Source organism: Eubalaena glacialis, chromosome 1 (assembly GCF_028564815.1).
Source record: "Eubalaena glacialis isolate mEubGla1 chromosome 1, mEubGla1.1.hap2.+ XY, whole genome shotgun sequence".
NCBI lineage: Eukaryota > Metazoa > Chordata > Mammalia > Artiodactyla > Balaenidae > Eubalaena > Eubalaena glacialis.
In genome coordinates, this window is record NC_083716.1 from 236574527 (window position 1) to 236592962 (window position 18436).

Here is an 18436-nt window from a genome sequence, read left to right on the forward strand (position 1 = left end):
TTGTGCCCATGGCATCATTCTCAGCTCTGAAGTGCCCCTCTGCTGAGTGCCCACAGCCCCTCCTTTTGTCACCCTGCCTAAGAATACAACGTTCATGCTTCCCTCTTTATTCACCATCTCAAAGCCATAGCAATTCTCAGTGCTTCTGCTTGGGTATTTCTTTCGCGTTTGTGCACACGTCTTTAGGTCCTTGGAACCCTCTGTAAGTGCTGTATTTAAAAAGGGAAGAGGCTAATGAAAATGTTTTACCCCCCCATGATAATGGACCCAGGGAGCCACAGGCATATTTCCATGATGGTGTTCAAGACATGGTAGAAAAGACACGCGCAATATTAGGATTCCAGAGAGGACTTAGTGCAGGCAAGCAAGTGGACACAATCGATTTCTTTTCTGAGTATAGTTCAGACCAATAAAAGGTCAGGATGTTCAGCTGGGCCTGATATTCTACTTCTCCTTCCTTCCCAGACACTTTTGTCTTCAACAGTGAGCAGGGAGTGAGGGCTGCCATATGGATTTAGTCTCAGTACAGCAACTGTTTAATGCTCTTTGCATCTTGGTTATAAAACAGGAAGATTTCATGGTATGTAAGATGGGATCGCTTCTCTCTGGGGATGTAAAATAAAACCTCTGGGAATTTATTTTATAGCCGTTATGGGGAGAGTGTATTGTGTTTTCAATAAATACTTTTGCATTACTAGAAAGAGAAGTCATGATTATTTGTGAAATTACTTGCGTGATTTAGCCTGCTGTGGTTGCAGCTCACATGCCTCAGACACACAGTATGGTGAGAACTGAAATCCCCAAGTCTACAGCATGTGGGAAAGGAAGTGCAGTTATGGAGCAGCTGTTCTCGGCCTCATTTTTCAGCCTGACTGCAGAGGAGGGAGCCATCTTATGACCACAAGGGTTTTGCTTCCTTTTCAGAGATTCATCACCTGTGTGACTGCAGAAAATACACAGCAGTGCTTTGTGAATTGCAAAGCACCAAACAACAGAATTTTCCTTCTGACGCTCCATGGTCCTGTGAGAAACTAGATAACTGGCTAAATGTGTTGAATTTGTGATATGAAGACTGTTTCTCAGTCGTTGGTAACATGGGGACTTTGATGACTGGCATGCTCTTGAGGGGCGCCAGCCTCCTTCGGGGCTCGTTCTGGAAGGATGTCTTCTCAGCACCGACCCACAGAGGACTCTTGGCTTCAGGGGCCAGTGAAGACTCTGCTCTGTCTCTCTCCGTCAGTCTCCCCCTGCACAAGGGCAGGGCCTATTCCATCTGGTTGTTTTAATACACAGCTACTTTTCCACTACAAATTTAATAAAGCACGTGCTCAGTTCTTCGTGGTTACGGTGAGAAATTAGATTTAACGTAGTAAAAGCGTCCTGCGAGGTTTATGTATTTTTATAAAATATAAAGATGGGTGGATGTCCATTCACCCTGGAGCGGGCACTCCAGCCGCCAGCTTGGCCATGCTCCTGAGATCTCCGCAAGGATGATTGTAGAAAATGTGGAAAACATATTAGAAAATGCGGGAAACATATTAGAGTATAAAGAAGGAAATAAAAATCACCCAGAGCCTCTCAGCAGAGATAATGACTATTCACAAATATTATCCTTCTTTTTTGGTTTTTGTTTTTAACCTATTTCAAATCATACACCATAAAGGTGTAAGCACAATCACTGAAGTTCAGGTCCCAATTAAGAGATGCTCTGAAGAGAAGCAATTTGTCCCTAGGCTTATCTGCAAAAGCATACATCTTCCTGGTCCAGAAAGAATAAGCTCCAAAAATATATGATCAGAAGTTTTTTAGATTTACCCACAAGTTTATTATTTTCTTTGCTCTTTTTTTCTTTTTTTTAAAAAACTTTTTATTTTATATTGGAGTCTAGTTGATTAACAATGCTGTGTTAGTGTCAGGTGTACAGCAAAGTGATTCAGTTATACGTATACATGTATCTATTCTTTTTCAAATTCTTTTCCCAATTACATCATTACAGAATGTTGAGCAGAGTTCCCTGTGCTATAGAGTAGGTCCTTCTTGTTGGTTATCCATTTTAAATATAACCCTGTGTACATGTCAGTCCCAAAGCCTCTAACTATCCCTCCCCCCCAACCCTTCCCCTCTGGTAACGATAAGTTCATTCTCTAAGTCTGTGAGTCTGTTTCTGTTTTGTAAATAAGTTTATTTGTATTATTTTGCTCAACCTTTCTTCTTATCAGATCTTTTTTCCCCTGAGATCATTTTATATATTCAAGAAGTAGAACCTTTAAAGAAGTTCCTTTAAGGAAGGTTTGTTGGTGAAAAACTCAATTTTTGATAGTACAAAAGATTAATTTTTGACAGTATGTATATATATATATATATATATATATATATGTGTGTGGTTGATATTTTATTGTCAAATGCTTTTTGGGAAATGAATACTTGAAACTAATTTTTATTTTTTAAAATAAAAAATTTTAATTCTATTGTGGTTTACAATTTTCAAAAGTTTCACACATGTGATTTCATATAATCCCACAGTAATCCGTTTTTAATCCCTTAGCCCTATATTGCCCCTCCCTCCTTTTATCACCCCACTGGTAACAACTAGTTTGTCCTCTGTATCTGTGAGTCTGCTTCATTTTTGTTATATTCACTAGTTTGTTGTATTTTTTAGATTCCACCTATAAGTGATATCATACAGTATTTGTCTTTCTCTGTCTGACTTGTTTCACTTAGCATAATGCCCTCCAAGTCCATCCATGTTGCTGTAAATGGCAAAATTTCATTCTTTTTATGGCTGAGTAGAGACTAAATTTAAAATTAAGTGTATCTCTTGAGGTGATGAAAATGTTCTGAAATTGGATTTTGGTGGTGGTTGTACAACTATAAATATACTAGAAAGCACTTAAACAGTTGAACTTTATAGTGTGTGGCTACGAAAGGTTTTTTATTTTGCACTCATTCTTAACAGATAATTATCCTGGGCTGACAATTCTAAATCGAGAGTTCTAGATTGATCATGGTAAAGAAATTATCCCACTGACTTCTAACTTCCATTATTATAGCTGAGAAGTCAGATTTCAGTCTAATTGCCATTCTTTTGTGGTACTCTGTCTTTTTTTTGAGGGTTGCCTCTGAGAGCTCCTTTGTGTTTAGCGCTCTGAAATTTTAAAATAATACATCTGGGTGTTGAGCTCTTTGTGTGTATTCTGCTTGAGAATTGTTGTGTTTCCTGAATCTGAGGATTTGTGTCTTTCATCATTTCTGGAAAATTCGGAACTATTTTTCCTGATTATTGTGTCATCCTCATTCTCTTCTGTCTCTCCTTCTGGAATTTCCATAAGACATCTTAGACATTCCTGTTAGCCCTTCATATCTTTTCATTTCTCATTCCCATTTCCATGTCTTCATTTTTCTACGTTCTTATTTTCTTGTCTCTCCCCCAAAATTTTAATACCTGTGTCTGCAGGTTTGGATTTGCTGTTTGTTTTTTCTGCTCATTCAGCATTCCTGGTCCCTTGTCTGCTCATGTATTCCGTGATTTTTCTGAGTTTCTTTTGGTTTTGAGCTCATGATCAGTGGTCTTCATCTCAGGGAACTCTTTGAGGCCTGGCTTGAGAGCACTGTCTTCCAGAGAGATTTGTGTTTACTTCAGTCTGGCTCCGGCGTGAAGTTCTACTTCAAACTAACTTCTCAGCCAAGGTGTTTTTGGACCACAAAAGTGGGATGAAGTCAGCCCCCAAACTCACATAAGTCTGACCTGTTATTATGAATCCTGGGGAGTATTTTCTCTCCCTCTAAGCAGGACCAAGACCAAGAGGATAAGATTCTTCACCATCTCCCTAACTGACCTCCCCACGGAGGGTGTGGTGCTGTATGTGGAGGTCCCTGACCTGACCCCTTGGCTACTGTCCCATGTTTTTGAGCAAACCAATCCAGCAAGAGGAAGCAGAGAGGACACTGCATACCTCTGGATGGAGCCATCGTTCCACTTGGGAAAGGAGCTCCATGTGACACATGCACGGAGAGGCTGGAGAGTATTATCTGAGGAGACTTGCAGATGTTGGCTTTTTTCTGACATAACAGCCAATAAAAATTTACATTGGCACAGTTCAGTATTTATTTAATTGTGATTTATACTTACTGGATGAGTTTCTTGCCAGTTAGCTCATTTACAGGTATCTAAAGAGGCCATATTACCATTTTGGAGTATATGGCCTCAAGGCAGACAGCAAGGGCACACATAGGCTATTCTTAAAACTCTAACTTGACCAGCTTTTGGTCATCAATTAGAGTTGTTTAATTCAATAGAGAACTTTAATTATCTCAGTTCAACTTTGGAAAGAAATATGAGACAGCTTTAGTGAGTTACTAAGAACCTATGACAAATTTTGATAAACTCTGTTTATCTGAAATAAGTTCTTATCTTTTGCAATAAGATTGAGTTGAGATGCTTTTGAAAGGCTGAAGTGTTTCTGCCCCTGCTCTCTCTGTCTGTGGGAGGTTGGTCTGAGCCCATGACTTGGTCATGGAGCAACTCTCTCCTCCTGTTCTAGCTCTGCCTGCTCCACGCTTCATTCTTACCCCTGACCCCACCCTTCAGGCCTGAAGGGCTGCAGAAAGGGGGTGCTTCCACCTTTGCTGGCCCCCATATGCTTCACAATCCCTAGCTGGTGTCTGTAAACCTGTCCATCATCCTTTTTGGGTCCCTGTCATTCACCCCTTCTCGGCGTGCCATCTGTCCCTTGCTCTTGCCTGGAGGGTGATTTCAGGTACCCTGTGTCCCTCCTTAACAGGCAGAAGGCTCCCATCCTCGGGGTCCCCACACACAGCACACTGGAGGGTCTATCCCGCCCAAGGGCTCTTCTCCGTGAGGTGTCTCTACCAACTGTTGGGTCTGGATCCCATGAGAGGCATGTTGCCAGTAGGTTTCCAAGTGATTTAGTTTTTAACTAAATCATAATGGAGTGAAGATGCTCATCAAGGCAGCATCCTCCTCCGTTGGCTGCAGTTCTGGGCATGAGAACAGGAGCAAGGTCACAGCTGGTGCCAGGAGATTGGTGCACGGTGCATGCCCAGCCTATGCCGCAGCTGGGGGGCAGCGAGCCAACACCTGAGTGCCTGCAGAGCTGTGGCAGGTCCATGTTATCGTGGTGCGTGCCCGGTACATCCCTGGAGAGTGCATTTTGAATGTGGACATTATGTCTCGTGTTCAGTAGAAGACAATTGGATGCAAACCATGCATCAACCCACTTATTTCCAGAGAGCCAGAGGACCGATGGGTAAATGTTTGAAAATCATCAATTCCTCTAATGTGACTGAGGACGTTTCCAACTGACTCGCGTCCCTGATCTAATCTTGTGTGCTGTGACTGTGATGGCGAGGACAGACAGAGCACTGTCTACCGGGGATGCTCATTAGGCTTTTGACAAGTACACCCTGAAAGTGGATAATCACGGGCTCCAGCTCTGCAGCAGGCAGCCAAGCCACAGCAGTGTGGATTCTTGCTTCGTACCCTGTCCTTTCCCATCCCCACAGTCACCAGAGGGCCTGGCTTTCCTCAGGCAGGCTGTGCAGTGTGGGGAGTGCCGGGGAGAAATCGATAACATCCTTCCTCATGTCTATAGCTGGGGTGGAATGGGCCGGAACGCTGGACCAGGAGCACTGCTTTGCCAGATGAGGTCCCAGTGGGAGATTTGGGGGGGGTGGGCATCCTGGGGCCCACACGTCTGCCAGGCCAGTGTGCTGACCTGCTGAGCCTGGTTAGAGACAACGTCTCAGTTTCCAGTGGTGCAGCTGCAACTGGTGAGTCAACGTTCTTCGTGTCATCGGGCAGTAAAATACACGTTGATTGATGGCATTACCTTTCGAGGAAATCCATGCCTGGGGGACTACTTAGTTTTGTTTCAGGCCAGTGCCACACTCGAAGGGTGAGACGCAGCCCTGCACCAGCTCCAGGCAAGGCAGGGTTCTCTGAGAGCAAATGAGTCAGTCTCCCTAACCCAGGCCAGAGACTGAATAGCTGGGCAAGGCTTTGGGCAAAGCACAGTGCCTCTCTGAGTATTAATATACCCATCTGTAAAATGGGTATATTAATAGTTTTTGTGGGGCTGTTACCGGGGTTCAGAGATAAATAAAAAGTCTCTGTCAAAGAGTTGATGCTCACTAAAGATTTACTTATTATCGCCATCATACTTTTATTGTTAAAATAAAGCCATTCCGCGTCATGTCAATCCGCATCTGGTGCTCCTGGCCTCTTATTACTAAGCCTCTACCCGTTTTGGAGGCAGAGTCTTCTTCCCCATGGGTGTTCCCACCTTGGTTTCCCTGGTCCCTCAGCACTGGAGATGCACCTGCCCTCGGTGCCTTCTTTCACAGGGCACCATCCGCCTCTGCATCTCACATCCCACCTGAGGGCTGATCTCAGAGAGGCCTGGGTAACATGATGAGGGGCTGCCTGACTGGCACCCCACTTCTCCTTCATCCTCAGAGTATCAGGGTTCCTCACCCGGGGCCCGCCAGGAGGCTGACTTTTCATGCCCCAGAGCCCTCGTGCCCCTCCCCCCGGCCAGGGGAAGCCCCTTGACCAGGTGTCTAGGAACCCCACCGTGACTTTGAGCTGAAGGTGGCTGCCCGCAAGGCCAGCCGTGTGGCCACAGGAAGGAAAATGTGCTTCTGGCTTCCCACGGGGAACTCAGAAAGCTTTTGCCCATGCAATTCTGAGGCCTCAGACCCGGATGTGCTGTCGTGCCCTGACAGGAGGGGTCCGTACTGCCAGCTCCCTCCCCAGGTGCACCGCCTCTGGAAGAAGAATGGGATCAGGCACCCCCTTTCATACACTAACAGACCCCAAAGTCAAAACAGGTTGTATGGGGACTATCCGCCTGTTCCCTGTCGCTGCCACCTTAATCCACAGAATGATGGCTTCTGAAAGGCAGAATGGAATATTTCCAAACAACAAAATATATTTTAGGCTGTTTGAAATAATGTACAGTACTTCTCATTTTCAGCGTCAGCCAGCATAGATTTATATTTTAGCCCAGACCTCCAAGACCTCCATCTGCTTGGATGCCTGGGGCCCTGGTTCTCTGAGTCCTGCAGCTGGAACCTTGAGGGAGGCTGGGCCCCATCCCGCCTCTGAGCCGGCCAGCCCTGTCCAGGGGATCAGGGAGACCATGGCCGTGGCTCAGAGACCCAGCGTCTGGTCTGGCTGCTGGTCTCATCCTGCAGTGGGACTCAGGTGCCCGTGTTTGGACTCTGGCTTTGTTCCTTATCCTCAGACTCCCTTCTTCCCCATTTTAGTAACTGAAACATGGTCTCCTCCCCCTTTTCCTGTCCAGTACCTTGATTCAGAGTATTTACATTTTTGTGGGGAAGACTCAAGGTTTCCCCGAGCAAACTGGGGATGATCTTTTAAGATGTAAATGGGCTTTGTGAAACCCTGAGTGAGATGTGAAGCAGAGGAGACGTCCCTGGTAGGGGACTCTGGCTGAAGACTCGTGTCCACGTGGGTGTGTGTGAGGGCAGCAGGAGGGGACAAAGGCTGGGGAGAGAGAAAGGACCGTTTCCACCTGCCTGTCATTGATCTACAGTTCATTTAACTCATTTCTATTTTACGTGGTAAACAACTGAGAATATTGGTAAAATCAGAACTAAGGGAACATATTAACATGGGCCCCAGCACCCAAAGAAAACCCCCTGTAGAGTTTCGGTGTATTTCCTTCCAGTCTTTTCCTCCTCTGTTTTATTCTGTGCATGGGCTGTGGTGACCCCAGAACAACTTCTCCTTTGGAGAGGATTTTTATCTAGAAAAAATGTAAATGTCTGCTATTGTTGAAAAATTAGAAAAGATAAACTGTGATGACACCATGAGGTGTGTTTGTCTACAAAGGGTCTATGTACCAAGATGTGGGTGAGGTGACCGGAAGGGGTGGGGTAACAGAGCCGCAGCACTAAGGGTCCCGGAGCTGGCAGCAGAGGGGCCATGGCAATGTCCACAGGACTTCATGCCGGCCACTTGCACAGGACCCTCCCTCCCTTCCCGGGCCCCCGGTGAGGCTCATGGTATCAAATTGTTTGGGACATTTGTAGAAGGAACACATTTTAACCTCCAGCAGGCAATGCATGTCTCTTCCCATTCTGATTTCAAGTGCCCCTTTGGCACTTGCCTGGTGCTTGGGGGTCTGGAGTGGCACAGGTGTGTTTAGTCATAATTCTCTTTTAAAGAGAGCTCTGCCTGAGGTGGAAAGACCAAGACATGGAGAAGTCAATGACAAAGAGTCAGAACAGCAAGAAAACAGATTGCTGAGGGTCTCAGTCAAGGAGAAGCTGGAAAATGACCCAGCTGTTCAGAGCAGAGCCCCAAGTTCAATAAATTAAGGCACGGATAGTGAAGCACCTGGTTAAAATCTGAGGTGGAGAGGAAAGCCCTCATCCTTGGTCGTGTTTGAGAGTATTTAGATGGCCCAGTCCATGAAACGTGGCTGGTCAGAGGCCGGCAGAACTGGCTCTGCAGGTGGGGAATGGGAGCCCCCCCGTGCCTCCCCCCACCCACCCTGGCGGCTTGTGTTCAGATGCTGGGCTTGTGGAGAGAGGCAGTTTGGTTTGTGGGCATGTGATACAGTGAAGGGAGGAGGGAGTGACTGAGAAAATAGACTTCAGAAGAAGAAAGTGTTTTCTTTGGTGATATGGTAATTATTTCATCTCAACTTGTTCTAGCCATTTTGGGGAATTTGTCCTGCATTGTTATTCCATTAGTGTGGGCCTTTGCTTAGAAAATTCTTTCGCATCTAGTCTCTGTACCATCGTTAAACAGGGTCCAGGACAGAGACTCACGGAGCGTTTTTGTTTCTGGGGGCAGGACACAGCGTCCTGAGGAACAGTGTTGAGTCACGGCTGCGAGTCCGAGTCCGTGGTGGGTTTAAGCTTCAGCGGGACTTAATCTCAAGGAGGAAAGTGTGGTTTGAAAAAGCTCCCAGGCGGTTGTGATACCTGCTCCCTTTCCCTTCCTCCATTCTGGGAAAACAAGTGATTAAGACACATTCCTTTACCCTCGAGGGGTTATTAACCCTTCGTGCATTTTACCTAAATAAAGTGAAGTATGATTGAGGCCTGTGCCCACAGATCTAGGTAAAATGTCTCTGGATCCTTGAGGGAACGATGAATTCTTAAGGGTGGGATCAGGGAAGTCATCATGGGGAAGAAGGTGGGTGTATGGATCAGGGTCCAGACGGGAGAGAGAAGCCGCAGGCAACTTGGACAGGGGAGGTCTAATGTAAAGAATTACTAATATAACAGAGGATCGAGTAAGGAGAGATGAATTGTAAGAAGTAAAGAGAACTCTAAAGAAGATACGATTGGCAGATATAAAGAGCAGCCATGACCCCCAGGGCTGGGATCCAGACCTCACGGAAGAGGGCACAGCCGGGGCTCCGTGGTGGCAGAGATGTTGCTATGGTGATGCCCCATCAGGACTTACCAGAACCCTGTGCTCTAGGGTTCCAGAGAAAGCTGTTCATGAGGAAATGTCTCCTCAGAGGTTACCCAGGTTTTGTACCAAAAAACCACCAGGTTTCTGCTAAAAACCACCCAGGGGTGCTGGGGGAAGCTGCTGGCTGCACCCAAACTCAGAAGCAAAACACTTCCTCCTGCCTCCTTCGGGCTCCCTCATGCCCCTTCTGCCCACAAAGCTGAACATCAGGCTAACTGGCAAAGAAAAAATATTAAAAGGGGTCATACCCATTTTCACAGGACAAGCAAAAATGCTGAATCTGTAGCTGAGAGGCAATTAATAAATGAGCCTTACAATAGGGTCTCACTGAGTGTCAAGTTTGGAAGGGACTTTAAAAGTCTTATTGAAACCAAATGCTCACATCCCCAGCGTGGCGTTGCCAAGCTGATGAGTCATCCACGGCAAGGCAGCTTACCTACATCTGAGATGGTCAGACAGTCCCTCCACATGTTGAGCCAGCATTCATCACTGGTTCTGGTTCTGGAGATAATTATCTTCCGTCTTCCACCTGACAGCTCTTCAAATACTTGAACCTTATCCTTCTGCTTTGCTCCTTCTCCAAGTCTTCTGCCTCTTGTAAACTACACATCCTTATGACCTCCCTGACATTCACAGTCTTTTCACTCTACCAGGTATGAGACTGGGTAATTTCTCCACACAAATGTCTGTTCCAAATGTGCTCTGCTCGTGCAAGAAGGAGCTGGACCATTTCATTCATAAATGACCCCATCTCCTTGGCCAAAGTGGTTGACCTAAGGGGTAATTCCTGATCTACCTCAGAAATGGGACTTTTCAAGCTTGTGTTAGAAAAGAGAAGTCTCTCTTCACACCTGGTGATGAAGCTAAGAAGTTATTAACTGGAAAAGCAGCCTTCCACCCTGATGCCAGCCTGGGAGAAAGCATCCAAGATGAGAGAGAAGCAGAGGTGGGAAACGGAAAGTGTCCTGATGCCATTGGAGCCCCTGGTTCCTGCCATCTCTGAGCCCAGTTCTGGCCCCTCTTCGCCTTGGTTTGGTTACATGAGCCAATAAATTTCTCTTTTTTTTGCTTAAACTAGTTCAAGTTGGGTTCCTGGCAATTACCAACAAAGAATAACAAATGCAGCCCTCCTGACTTCTAAAGAAAAAAAGATGTAGGCAGGCCATTGGTTCATTTCTTTGATAAGGTTTCTGTAGAAGTGAACATAACTTCAAATAGAAACTCTAGAAATTAGTTGTTAATGATTTATAAGGAAAGTGTATTAGAAAGTAGGCTCTGGCTCTGCCCCTTTTCTTCCTTTTCCTTCCTGAACAATGCAGTCCTAAATTGATGAGGTGGGGCCCACATGGAAGCCATGGAGGCTCAGACTAGGGGGAGGAAGACATTCTCACAGGACAACCCTGCAGGAGGTCTCGGGGCCCAGAAATGGTGAAGAGGACATCCAACCCCAGAGGAAGAAGGGGTGACAAGGCCCCCAAAGATGTCCACGTCCCCCACACCCGTGAATGTTATGTGTGCACCACGGACTGTGCAGATGTGATTAATTAAGGATCTTGTGACGGGGAGGTGATCCTGGATTCCCCAGGTGGGCCCAGTGTCACCACAAGATCCTTGTAAGAGAGAAGCAGGAGGTTGGAGTCAGGAGTAGGAGGTGGGGGGATGGAAGCAGAGGTTGGAGTGATGCGAGGAAGGGCTCTGAGCCAAGGCGTGCAGGAACCCTCTGGAGCATGTCGCTCCTGAAGCTCCCAGAAGGAGAGAAGCCCCCAGGGCACGTTGATTGTAGACTTACAATGTCCAGAATGGTAAAAAAAAAATTTTTGGTTTTTTTAAGCACTAAGTTTATGGTAAATTGTTACAGCAGTAATAAGAGACTAGTATAAAGGGGATGATGACTAAATAACTATAATAAGGATAATCTCCCAGCTATGGAGATGGGAGTTCTGAATACGGAAAGGGAGAGCACTTGAATAAAACCTGTCTATTGGATTGGACTTAGAAGTGTTGGTGTTAGAACCAATTATTTTATATATTTATATATATGTATATAAATATTTTGATGTGCATGTATGTCTGAATAGGTGTGTGTGTGTGTGTGTGTGTGTGTATGCATACATATGTATGTCTTGACTGACAACTGAGAGAGCCGGGGAGTTGCAATACCACAATAAGCACATTTTGCACCTAGATTTTGGCTTCTAAATACCATTTTCCACTAAGGCTTCTTGGAAAGCCAATTCCAGGCTGGGTTAGAGAAAGTCCAAGATGAGCCTGGACCATCTTTTTGTGCCTGAAAACAAGAAGTGTTCAGAGAATGATAGGGATTTATAAAAAGAACACGGAAGCCAGCTCCCACTGGTTAAATCAGGGACAATTAGCTGCAAAATAAATACTGAGAGCAACAGATTATAACTCACAGAGAGGAAACCACAAATTCATAGAGATGTAAATAAATCAATGACTAAACCGGAAGTTTGAGGAAGCATGAGATATCTGCATAGATTCAAAGTCTGTCCCCTCAAAATTATGTAGGAGAAAAGAGTAAGACAGTGGAGATGTCTGACAGACATTTCCTGAATCAAGGGATCAAAGTGAACACTGTCAATACCGTAATGAATCAAGGGATCAAGGGATCAAAGTGAACACTGTCAGTACTGTAATGGAACCAATGAGCATTGTTCACCACCTGATGGGCTGCAGTGAGAACACACCCTCATTTCTGTACGATTCCTGCCAAAAATGCATAACCTGAATGTCATCACAAGGAACCATCAGACAAACCCAAATGTAAGGACAGTCTACAAGGCTGACAAGGAAAGAGGTATAATGACTTAGGGTAACACACGATTCAGAGGCTCCTTTCTCTACCCAAGACGCTATTGGGAAAATTGGCAAAACTCGAATGGGCTCTGGAGACTTAGAGGCAGGACTGTCTTGATGTTACTTTTCTGAATTTGGTGGCTGCCCTGGGTTAAAGAAGGAGAATATCCTTGTTTGTGAGAAATGCACATTAAGTATTTAGGGGGTGATTGATAGGGCATCATGTCAGCAGCTCAGTCGCAAATGGTTCAGGGAAAGAAGAGTCTTTGTTCTCTACTTGAAAATTTTCTGTAAGTTTATAATTTTTTAAAAATAAAAAGGAAAGAGGAAGGAAGGGAAGAAGGAAAGAAGGAGGGAGAAAGGAAGGGAGGGTCTCCCATTCTAATTTGACCTCATGTGGTGTTTAAAGATCTGTAGAGGCATTTTCAAACATACGTGGAAAAGAAAATATATAACCCTATTAGCATATATAAAATTTGTAATCTTAAAACTCATATCAGCTGAAATAATTTTATTAGATATACTCAGATATTTCTTCTTTGATTGTCTTCAGGTTTAGATATTTTTGAGCTGAAATCGTTTTTAGGCTTTGAAGCTAAAATCTTTATATTGAAGTTTGTGGAATGTGAAATCACAATACTTTAGAATGTTGCCAAAGTTTCAGAAAAACGAGACTTCTTAGGTTTGACCTGACGTGCTTGGTATCTCATTAGGCCCTTCATGCTTTGATATACTCTCCTGGCAGAAGTTTCCTGGTCTCACTCAGAGATAAGAAAACATTCTTTTCTGTGTCAAACTTTACAGTGAAGTAAAAGTAGAGAAAGCAATGCTTCACTCAGAATTTTCTATTCAAGTTATTTTTTTTTCTTTTCTTAAACTTTAAAAGCTAAGAATGAAAATTTTCAAACATGGAGAACAACAAGTAATATAAAGTATTCCAATGTGCCCACCAATAAGATCTAACAAATGAGAGTATTTTCCCTAAAGAAATAAAAACATTATAGAGACAGTGTATGTGCTCCTGCTTCCCACTCCGTCCTATTTCTTTTTCTCTCCTCAGAGATAACCATTGTCTTCAGGTTGGTGTATATCCTTTCTTCCATCTAAGTAGGCTTTTACTATAGTTCCCCAAACAATATATAATTTTCTTTGAGTGTTTTAAAATTTTATATAAATAATATCACTTTATATACATTCCACAGTTTGCATTTTTTATTGAGGTAAAATTTAATGAAAATCACAGATCTTAAGCACACAGTTTGATAAGATTTGATAAATATATACACTCATGTAACCACTAGCCCAATCAAGGTATAGAACATGGCCATTCACCTCGGAAAATTCCCTTCCAGTCAATCCCCACCCCAATAGACGACAACTATTTGATTTCTACCATGATACAGTAAATATCATTGTTCTTAAACTTTGCTAATTGCTATGGGACCTTTGCTGAATATCAGTTGACTGTACATGTGTGTCTATGTTTGGACTATTTAGTTCCCTTGATCTATTTGTCTATCATGCCAATACCACACTAGACTGATCACCATAGCTTTATATTAAGTCATGAAATCACAAAATTGAGTCCTCCAACATTCTTTCATTTCAAGATAGTTTTAGATATGGTTAGGTCTTTTCAATTTCCATAAAAATGTAAAAATCAACCTGCCAATTTCTACCAAAGAATCATCTGGGATTTTGGTTAGGACTACATTGAATCTACACACCAATTTGGGAAGAATTCATGTATTAACAATATTGAGTCTCCCAATCCATGAACATGGTATACCTCTCATTTAATTTCTCTCGCTGCTGCTTTTGTTGTTTTCAGTGTAGAGGTCTCACAAATCTTTTGTTAAATTTGTTCCTATGTAGTAAATGTTTTTTGATGCTACTGTAAAGAAAATTTTCAATTTTATTTTCTAATTGTTTGCTGCTGATGTATAGAAATACGATTGACTTTTCTATACTGACTTTGTATTCTGTGGCCTTTCTAAATTCACTGATTACTTCTTGAATTTGTTTTCTAGATTAATCAGGATTTTCTATGTAAATAATCACGTCAACTGTCAATAAAAGAAGTTTAACATCTTGTTTTCCAATCCATTGCCTTTCTTTTCTTTCTTTCCTTATTGACACTAGCTAGGACCATCAGTACAATGTCGAAAGGAGATGGTAAAAGTAGATATCTTTGCCTTGTTCTCAATTTTAGATGTAAAGTGTTCAATTTGTCACCATTAAGTATGATGTTAACTCTTAAGTATTCACACATGCCCTATATCAAGTTTATACATGTCCTATATCAAACTGAGGAGTTAAATCAAATCAAAATCATTTTATTTTCAGATTGCTGAAAGTTGTTATCACAAATTGATTTTCAATGTTTTCAAATGCTTTATTTTATTGATTTAGTGAATTAAATTATATTGATTTTCATATGTTAAACCAGCCTTGCATTTCAAGGATAAACCCCACTTAGTCATGATAACTATATTGTTGTATTTGATTTGCTTTTTAAAGGATTTCATGTCTATGTCCATGAGAGATATTGGTCTGTAATATCCTTTTCTGCTTATGTCAGGTTATTTCTAGTTTGGGGTTCTTATAAATAGTCCTGTTATAAACATTCTGGCATATTTTTTTGCTGCAATATTGCACCTTTAAGTTGGGTATATACCTTCCAATGTACTTTCTGAGTCAGAGGGTATGTGTATGTTTAATTTTAGTAAATCCTGCCTAACTGGTTTTGGCAATTTGCACCTCCGCCATCAGGGCACAGCGTGTCACTGGAAGTGTGTGCTGTGAGCTATTTGCTACTAGTCTGCGAAGAGCTAGGTCCAGAAGTCGAGAGTGAGCATTTAGACACTTTTATAGAAATGCGCCATTGCTGTGGCATACAAATCCACAGTCAGCAGCCTTGTGTGACAGTGAAGACCGACACTGCAGATGTCACACTTGCATGATGAGGCCCAGGTAGCAGGAGCTCCATAGTAGTCCTTCTCAGTCGCACCGTTTTTTGGTCTGAAATGTACTGGAAATTGAAAAAGAAGAAAGAATGCTGGTCCTTCACCACATACAGTTTAAGAAGCATTGGTGTGTGAGAATTCTGGTGGTTCCACACCTTTGCTAACATTCAGTCATTTTCATTTTATTCTTTCCAGTGGGTGTTCAGTTGTCTGGCCCTGTGATTTTAATTTGTATTTTTCCAATGACTAAGGAAGTCGTACACTTTTCATATGTGTATTGGTCATCTGTAGATCCTTTTGTGTGAAGTACCTATTCAAGTCTTCTGCCCACTTTCAAGGTTTATGTTTTTTTTTAATTGATGTATAGTTGATTTACAATATCGTGTTAGTTTCAGGTGTACAGCACAGCAATTCGTATGTATATGTGTGTGTATATAGATAGATAGATAGATACACACATATATATTCTTTTTCAGATACTTTTCCCTTATAGGTTATTACAAGATCTTGAGTATAGTTCCCTGTGCTATACAGTGGTCTGTGCTGGTTATCTATTTTATATATAGTAATGTGTATATGTTAATCTCAACCTCCTAGTTCAAGGTTTATGTTTTAAGTTTCCCCAAAGCACTTAACCTGGGCTCTTTCCTAAATACCACCTCCCCCCCCCCCCATTTCTATGAGGCAGAAGGTGAGCAAAATATGGGACGGGTGAAAACCTGATTTAAAAGTGAGATATTTCCGAGTTTATTCAGGTAATATTTATGAGCACCTACCATGGCCCAAGCACTGAGTGTGACCACAAGAATACTGCATTGAAACAAAACAGCCACATTCTTGCCCTGCGGCAATTTACACTCTAGTGGGGAGAAGACAAACAAGAAACTGATGACTTTGGATGGTGATTGTTATGAAGAAAACAGGATAATGAGAGAGTAACTGGGATGGGAGGATTCTTTGGCTAGAGTGGTGAAAGTTTCTCTAAAGCAATTTTATTCAAGCCTGAAACAGGATAGTGAGAAGGAGGCAGCCATATAACCATTATTGGAAAGAGCATTCCAAGAACAGAAAATGTCAGGTGCGAAGGGCCTGGCATAGAAACAAGTTGGTCCAAGTCTTGATTAGAGAGTACTCTCTTATTTGGGTCAAACTTGATACAACAGACGCCACAGATGCCCAGTGCAGTGGACACAGACGCCCAGTGCGGGGGACACGGGCGGTGCTGCTCTCGGTTCCCCTTGACCCCTTTCTACTTCTGTGCACCCCTCCCCAACCCTTGATGTGGGTTTACTGCCCAGGCTTGAGACTGGGTGAGTCTCTGAGAGATTGACCTTGGGTTACTGGAGTAGCTTTGCCCACACGGGTTGAGAACAGGGAGTATCTGGGGGTTACATTACCCCGCCCATCACCCAGCAGCCCTAATCCACTGGTTGAAGGATATAGGAGCACAAAAGCCAGCTCCCTTGCCTGGAGTTGGGACAAATTAGGGTGTAATTTAGGCTTCAGAGAGACATGAGGGGTCAGGCTGCAGCTGAGACTTAGCTAGAGATTGCACCTCTGGTTGTCTTTTCCCCTATCCTTGCCAGGTTCTTCTGGGAGCACATCCTTAATACAACAGTTGCCCCGAATTCTCATCCGAGAGTCTGTTTTTAGGGAACCAACTTAACACACCCTGATGTATGTTTTACAATGGCTTTTCTGTTTTAAGAGTATGTCTTTCTGCGGTACCAGGTAATAGCCTGTGCTATGAAGCTGGGCAAACCCAGGTTTGAATCCCACTTCTATTCACTGGCAGTTACCCAGAGCAGTTTGCCCACTCTCTCTGGGCCTTAGTTTCCTCAGTTAGAAAAGCCGGACAAAACTAGAGACATTTTAGGTTAATGGTTGCTGTGAAGATTAACTGAAAGAACGCAGCACTTAGCACAGAGCCCGGCAAAAGTTCCACACTCAGAGCTATTATTGTGCAAACTTTCCAAACTTTATGAAAGAGCTCATAAAATGTGGCAAGACTTGGGTTCTATATCTTCAAAAATGCTCTGTGTCACCAGAATCTGGCTGGGGCCAGGGGAGGAGGAGGAGGGAGAGAACTAGCCTTTCTGGCACCTGCAAGGTGCCTCTAACCTTTTCATTTAATCCTGAGAGGCACCTGCAGAGAACAGAACGTTCTATTGTAATTATTTTAAAGACCCGAACCTAAGATTCCAAAGAGGTTAGTTGCCTAAGGAGATACGATGTATAAATCAGGTTCCAAATCAGGCCTGTCTGAATGGAGCCCAGGCTGGGACCGCCGTCCCCTTGTGGGCAGGGCTCTGTCTTTCCTTCCAGGTCCTTCCCCCACAGAAGGCGTTGGCATCTGTTATTCAGGGGGGGGGGATGTCCAGTCCTGGCTGAGATGACTCCCACCAGGCCAAGACGTCTACTGGCTGGCTCTAGGAATCCGTAACACCTTGTGTGATGCTCTGAGGATGCACGGAACACCCGTCCTTGGGCAGAGTCAGTCTTCAGCCCTTGGGCCGATGATGCAGGTGAGCTGGGATCACATTTGCAGGCGTCAGGGTCCACGCTCTCTCCAGCCTAACTGTGCTCCCCTGGAGCCCTCACCCCGCCAACCCCAACTCTGGCCCTCCAGGATCCCTCTGAAAGTGAGGTGGGGTTTCAAGGCAGGCGGATGATGGTGCCACATCTGCAGGCAAGTCAGAGCCCAGAGGGGACAGCCTGCTCTGCGGAGTCTAAAATCCCAGGTGCAGATTATAGACAGGAAAAGATGGGGGGGGGCTTCACTGAAAACCCCTTCACCACCCCACTGCCCTACATAGTCAGGGCGAGCAAAACAGGTCCAGGAACTATGAGTTCTGGGTCAGCTGGGACAGCGACCCATTCCTGCCTTCTCAGTTTCCCATGGGGGGGGGAACCAAACTCATTCCTCTGAGACTAACCCTCCCTTCCAAATGCAATCCTTCCACCAGCTGGGGCAGACTTCCAAACGTTCCAAGAGACATTTTAGGTCCTGGGGTGATGGACTCTTGCTCCCTTACAGAACATTGGCTTACTTACCCTCTCAATTCCCCCAGGACTGGGTTCTCCGTCAGGGGTGGGGAGACCCAGGCAGAACTCAGACGCGGGAGGGCTGCGGGCCTCGTCCCAGGGGGCACCCATGCACACAGCTCTGCACCCAGCC